Source organism: Vigna umbellata, chromosome 7, assembly GCF_029865625.1.
Source record: "Vigna umbellata cultivar VRB3 chromosome 7, Vumbellata_1.0, whole genome shotgun sequence".
NCBI classification, from domain to species: Eukaryota; Viridiplantae; Streptophyta; class Magnoliopsida; order Fabales; family Fabaceae; genus Vigna; species Vigna umbellata.
Window position 1 is genome coordinate 6,023,724 of NC_142171.1, and position 7,750 is coordinate 6,031,473.

General features: G+C 35.0%; 1 pseudogene; it reads right to left on the reverse strand.

Moving 5' to 3' along the window:
* Positions 1–296: 296 nt before the first annotated feature.
* On the reverse strand, positions 297–1,062 carry LOC124822661 (3-ketoacyl-CoA synthase 20 pseudogene; annotated as a pseudogene).
* Positions 1,063–7,750: the final 6,688 nt, after the last annotated feature.

Below are 7,750 nucleotides of genomic sequence, written 5' to 3' on the forward strand. Positions count from 1 at the left end.
TGAGCTGGTACAAGATGTGATAGTTTTGCGTACAAATTTGTGGAGGATCACATTGTTGATTGATATTTTTTAGACCTATGTGATAAAATTGTAGATTTCCATCTTATTCAATAATTTATTAATAATTATAATTTTGAATTATTAACAGAGTAGTTATTATGAGAACTATTATAAAATTAGACTGGTGCATCTCTTTCAGTGTGTCATCTTTATTATATGCTATTTTCTCTCTTCAAAAATATGAAAATGTCTCATTTCATGCTACATAGGTGAAAAATTGAAATGATTCAAAGCAGTTTTAGTTTCATGTTAATTATTATTATCTACATATGGAACAAAATCTGCAACATATCTAACACAAGACATGAAAATCAATGAGCATGAATGATAAGCGAGAACCTGAAGGAGCTGTTTGGCAAAGTCAACAGCAAGAACCCCTGCACTGCACCCCATGCCACTGAGATTATACGCCAGAATGTTCCCTCGAAGCTTGTACCGATTAATAATGGAGTCAGACAAGGACGGTGTGGGATTGAACAAGCAACAATTCACGACAAGTATCCCTATGTCCTTCGCTTCAATCCCAGTTTTCTCCAAAAGCTCATCAACAGCTCCGAAGAGCACCGTGTCGGTTTCCTTCCTTGCCTCGTCCAAAGTTAGCTTTGGCGGAATCGCCAACAGCCCCTCTGGAACATAGGTCCACGGTCCCAAGCCAGACCTGTCGAGAATCTTGGTCACGAGCTTGTAGTTTTCGTCGGAGAGAAACCCCACGCGCTTGGCTCTGTCCAGCAACGTTTCCTTGGAGCAAAGGCACGCCACGCTTGGCTTGAAGCATGCAAAGTCCACCAAGTAAACTTTGCAGGGTCGCTTCATTAAAAAGTGGTACAGCATTGCCATGGCCATGCATGATGCTATTATGATCGAACCTCGTTGTTTTAACTCAGGGACGTAGAAACATGCTGTGGCGACAGCTAAAAGGAACGTGAACAAGATGTTCATGTTGAAATGGTGCAGCATTGTTTAGGGTATGCTGTTGAGTGAGAAGTTTTCTGCTGGGGTTGTGAGGAGGGAGGGTGCAAACGATGGAAATATATATAGAGAATGATTCTTAGGGTAGAGTGAGTGTGGGCGTTTCAGTAAAGGAAGTTAAGAGGTAAAGGGTGGCAGTTAGAAGCCATAACTATTAGTAATTGTTTTTGTCAGGAGTTAGCTTTGGTGTTAGTTTACAGTTGGTGAATGTCTTCCAAAGATACTAATAATAATATCACTTTATTTGATCAAATTAAATAAGGGTGAAACTTATATTCCGGAGCAAACTAAAATTGAACTTTTGGAGATTTGGTGATTTGGTGAGAGAGGAAAGAGCAAAGGAGGGGTTGATTAGAATAAAACTGGGGATGTTTTTGGAGTTGACACCATTAGTGATGATAGATTAATATTTATTATTTTTAAACGCTTAGTTAATACTTATTATTTTATTTCTTTCTTATCACATTATAACACTTATAAAGTCTATTTTTAAGTACCATTTAATACTTTTTTTTCTATGTGTATTTTTGTAGGGTTAATTTATCATTGTTAGATTTTGGATGTGTATTTCTCAAATTAATATATATTTGGATTTAAGAAAATGAGTTCAGTTGAAAATATTATAGTTTTTAAATCAATAATTTAAGTTGAATTATACCTTTAATTATATTTAAAATGAAATTGTACACAAATGAGCATATCTATGAAGAGCATCTCCAACGAACTTATTTCCTTTTTCGTATGTTAAGTGGTTTCATTTCATTCTCTCCTTGGTATTCGACCTCTATGAATGAATGGTTGTATCCATGCAAGAGTTATTCTGACATCCAAGTTAGTCGGGTATGTCAAATAGTAATTGATATTGTAAAAAATGAATTGTCTTATTTAACTCAATGAGTGTACTATTTATATTATAATTATGGGTTTGTGGGCTCTCACCTATATAGGCCTGGATGGATTCAATGGCTCATTTACATCATGAGTCAATTGTCTGATTCATAATATGTTAAATTAAAGAATAGCGCATCATTAGAGTATGGTAGACTAGTTTATAGAAACATGTCGCGGGTAGCATCAGGCCATGTACAATATAAAAATGTTTTGAATGGAATTGGAAAACAATTTAGATGTCCAAACTAAAATTTATAGTTATTGTTCTAGTCAATATAGGAAAAAAATAATCCAATTCAAAGTTAATAGTATTTTGAGTCAGAAAGAGTTATCTTTTTAGTTTTTAGGTTAAACCCCTTTAGTTATCCCTATTTTGTGGGTTTTTCCCAGTTCAATCCCCATTTTATTAGAGTCTCCAATTTAGTCCTAAAAAAATGCTAATTTGAGTAAATTGGGCCCCTACCGTTAAATTGACTTAACGGGACTAAATTTTTTATGAGCTGTAACGTTGACATGGCCAGTTTTTGCCACATCACTCCTGCCACATCAACGTCATCTTCCTTAACAACAGATGACCGTGTCAAAACAACAACAAATGAAGATCAAAATATACTCTACTTAGAAACAACATCTAACGAATGTCATACTACGATATAGGAGTTTCTGGTATCCTTTGTCCAAATATAAGTGCCCTCTCATTTTCCTAATCAAATGTTGGTTCATAAGCAGGAAGGGGAGATTGACCAATGTGCTGCACATCCAAGTAAATAAATAAATAAAACCAAAATATGCATCAATAATGTTTCAACAAGCTTGAATTGTAAACTAGCAGAGAATCTCCAACAGAATAAAAAACAAGGAACTAAACCATCAACAACCTTTGGAACATCTGCATGAAGCAAGTCACCATCTACACCTTCCAGAAACTGCCTTCCCGAAGTACTTGGTGCATCATCTTCACTAATATCATCACCCTTCGTTCGCCTTGCCCCCAGCAAGCCGCATTTCTTCATACACCAATAATTTTGTTTAAAAAAACACTTCCTGCAATCATTAATCACCCATATGTTATCCAATGTGTTATGATGCAGAAAAAGAAAGTTGGTATGATGAAGAAGAAGCAGAGGCAAAAAGAAAGAGAAGCACCCCCTTTTAACACATAAAAACCCCTTTTTCATATGCCATTGTCATATGCCATTATTAGTATTAGCCAGTTCACATAAAAACCAAGATTCATATGTAATTCTTTGAAACAATTTCACCATTGTGAAACTATCTACCACCGCGAGTCAAAAAATCAATCAGCCATGAAATCCAAAATTGCACAACCTCCCTCGTCATTGTTTAAACATCACCAAGCCAGCAAACGTTCAAATAGTCATCGTGAGTGTTCTCAAACTACCACGATCTAGGAACCTGCAAACAATCAATCCTCTCACGAACTAGATCCCAAGAACCTTAATCGCAATCCCCTCTACGGCGTTCAACCTCCACCGCGAGTTCTCCCTTCATCCAGAAACGTACCTCGCAACAAACAACCACCCCTCTGCCACGACCCAAAAGCACTCTACTGTCGCTATCACCAAATCGCGCAACCACCCTAAGATGTGAGTTCCTCTTCCATCATGAGATTCCTCCACATACAGTACTCCACTATCGCTATCACCAAATTGCACAGCCACCCTAAATCCCATTTCGAAATCCCTATTAGGGTTTCTGGTGTTGAGAAAGATGACGCCGACGTGGCAGGAGTGATGTGGCAAAAACTGGCCAAGTCAACGTCTCAGCTCATAAAAACTTAACCCCTTTAAGCTAATTTAATGGCAGGGGCCTAATTGACTCAAATTAGCATTTTTTAGGACTAAATTGAAGATTATAATAAAACGGAGATTGAACTGGGAAAAATCCACAAAAAATAGGAATAACTAAAGGGATTTAACTTAGTTTTTACATCATATATCTTTAAGCCCCAAAATAGAATAACACTAGTTCAAAAATATGCTTTTACAATATTGATTAATGATGTTCTAAAGCTAACATAGTGAAAAAGATGTGATGGCATATTCCTAATTAATATTAACTTTTTAACTATGGTTGTTCTAATAACTGTTGTTAAAAATTCAAAATGAAGAAAAGACGACAGTTTTACCATTAATCATTGTGAAACAAAATTAAAAAATGACAATAATTTAATCCAAAATTGTCCTTAAAAGGCTAACTATAGAGATATAATGGTGGTTATTGCATGTAACCACACTAGTGCAAAAAATCAAATTTATAGCAATTTTTATATGGATTATAATGCACTTGGTATAAAAGTGACACAGTGACATAATTGTAAATATTGTAAGACAGTTTATAACGGTTCTAGATCTAAACGATATAGAAAGTAGCGTGATGATAAAATTGTAACAGAATACAAAGATTTTTTATACCAGTTCGACCTAAAACTGATATACAAAGTGGTGTGGTGCCAAATTGTAATAAAATAAAAAGTTTCTCTATATCAGTCAGACCTATAACTAATATAGAAAGTGACATTTTATATTGGTTTATCATTTTAACCAATATAAATGTTTAATTCTTCTACGAAGATTTTGTGCCTCATCTCATTTACGTCTAGTCTCCTCTTTTTTGCATTCTCTAATGAGTTGTGTCCTCGTTTTGCCTTCTCATCAATGTGCTCTCCTTGTTCACGCCGTTGTGCCAAATTTATTGTCATTCTAGTTGCGTTTTGTCGTCATTGCCACTGTAATTACGTGTTCTTGTCTCATTTGTCCATTCTCTTATGGTGTTGTTTTGTCACCATCATCATCGCGTGGTGTGTTGGGGTGTTGTTCCTATTCTATATTGATGGCTACATTGTGAGAAAAACATAAAGCCAAGTATCAATACGAAGTGAAATAATGAAAATAAATTGGCAGTGAATGCAATGAAAGATGTAGAACTATGAAGAGGTTTAAAGGATTGGCTATGGTGTGTATAGTGGTAATGTGATCTAGATAGGTAATCCAGCTAGGGAAGAAGGCTAGAGGAGGATGAACTATCTCTCGCTAGTGACTTTTAAGGAAAGAGATAGGCTGAAGTGATCTGAACAACATTTCAATATATTCTCAAAAATGTCCAATACATGAGTGGAGCATTGAATTTATAAGGAATTCAGCCTTTAATTTTGAGGTAACTACTCTCTTGATCATCAAGCATTATGAAGGGATTACAAGTCATGTGGCAGTGCATGCAAAACACATTTAAACATATGAGGAAAACATGGAAAATGTTGCATAGAAACTTCCAGATGTTAGCGCTGACCGAACTAGATTGGGGCTGAGCGAAAGTCATGTGAGGAGTCTAGATCAGTGCTTTTTGGAAGCCTACATTGAGCAACGTGTTAGGAAACTGAGCGACAACTCACTGAGGGTAAAACAAAGGGTCATTGGGTGGCCTTTGTTCCCACTTCAAAAGTAATTTGAGTTGTCCTTCCTTTGTTATGAAATCTTCCCAACCTTCTTTAATCCTTCGAGCCATGCTCTTAATGATGGGTCCATGGTTAGAACATAAGTTATTGTTGATAGGGGGAGCAATATAACCCAATTCCTTGTGTTTTGTTTTTGATAATGACAACAACAATAATGTTTCTATATGTTTCTTGCATAACAACTGAAACTTTTTAATATGCATAGCGACATTTTCATATTTATTTGTGTTTGAACTATTTAGTTTACATGCTTATTGTGGTAGTACATGTGTTTTTATATGTAGTATGCATACTCATGTTTTTAAATGACAAAACCACTTGCACAAAGCATATTTGTATGAAGTAATCGATTACAATGTTTATGTAATCATTTAAGTTCATCAGATATCAGCTAATGCTTAAACTGTGGCAAACTACAAGTTTTAACCAATTACATTATATGCATAATCGATTAAAACTCGTGTCTTTGCTAACACCTGTTTACTGTGTGCAGTAATGATTTTTTGGTAAAAAGGTTTTCAAAATTGCTTAAGTGTAATACTTAACCGATTACACAATTTCCTTAATCGGCTAAATCTGCTACATATTGAAAAGTGTTTTCATGTTGAGTCTTAATTGTCATAACAGTCATATTTTAAATCGTTTTGACTTACAATAAGTGTGTAATCGATTACATTAATTGTGTAACCAGTTAAATAAATTTTAATGGAAATCTGGTATAGAACTGTTAAATACTTAACCGTGATTACATTAATTTGGTAATCGATTAAAATGCGTCAGGATTTTGTAAATCTTATAAATACATGTCTTGCGCGTTGTTTCAAAAAAAATCTGAGAAAATTCAATTTCATAACTAATATTTTGATTGAGTTTTGATTACAGGAAGCGTCCAAGAACCATCTTAAAGAATCAGGGATCAAATTTGGGTTAATACATCAAGATTCTGTCAAGAACTATGCTTAAAGGTTGTTGATCATATCTGCACTATTGGGGTGTTGCTGTGAAGATCAGGTTTATCTTTTTCAATCTGTAGATTGAGTTCCTATGTTGTTGTAATAGGGGAGAGAACTATGGTTGTTCTCATTGAGAGTTGCCACTTCTCTCAAGGTATTCTTAGAGTTGGGATTGCTTTTTGGGTTGTGAGAGTGTGAGGGTGTTCACCTCTTGTTTGTTGTAACTAATATTGAGTGGGGAAGGAGAGTGCATTGAGAAGGAGTCTTTGTATTCTTGCTTGTAAAGTCGATCATTATAGTGGTTCCACTTCAACTAAGGTTGTTGAAGGAAGACTGGATGTAGGCTTGGTTGAACTAGTATAAAAATTTGTGTTGGTTTTTCTATCCCTTGACTCTTTTACTGCATTATATTCTTTATTTTCTTGTGTGTTAAAGAAAGTTCTAAAGATTTTCCAAAAGATAATAAAAGAACATATTTTCAATAAGAACCAATTCACCCCTCTCACCCCTCTCGGTGTTGAGAAATAAGGCCTAACTATTCTTACAGTTATCATATATTCGACATCTTTGTAGTCGTGTGTTGTAATGTTGTTGTTATGCTATACTGATCTCATCACTATCATGTTCTCTCCTCCTCTTAGTTGTCTTCACCGTCCACCTCGTGTTCATTTTCTTCAAGATTAGCATTTCAACCTAACGTCTACATTAAATGTTTTGAATGTTTATAGATGTTAACTTGTATCAAAACATCTTGTCATACGTCTTGTCAGTAATTAATGAATCGTTCAAGTATATCATTCAAGGAGGGTTTGATGATGTATTGCACTTTTGACAATAGACAACACAAGACATTAGACTCTTATGAAAAGTAATTTTAGACGTATATTTTAGGGCGTTTTTCATTATACGATATTCTTTATGGGATATTTTCGCTTACAACACTTCTTTTTTATGTAAGATATTTAAGCTTCAATATTATTACAATTCTTATTAAAAGATATTTCAATTTCAGAGCTTAAGAGCGTATCGTATGTTTGGAACATATTCCTAAAATAGTTCCTTCAAGACATATTTTTCTATTCATCTCTCAATGAGTACAAATCCTTAAGTATATTATCTCTAAAGCTTTCATGTAGGCTTTTTATTAGATTCATTAGGCGTTAAAGGTATGGCAGCTCGTTAGAGAGCAAGGACGCTAAATGTGCTGCCCAATTAAGAAATTGGATACCAACCTTTGTGTATTCAAGTTCTCTTTGTGCAAGGAGCCCCCAGTTTCAAGCTACGGGCTAGATTTCTACAACTGTTACCAAAGTTTCATGGATCTACAGAGGAAGATTCCCACAAACACATGATGGAATTCACCATAGTTTTTCTACTATGAATCCCTTGGAGGTCCTTAAGG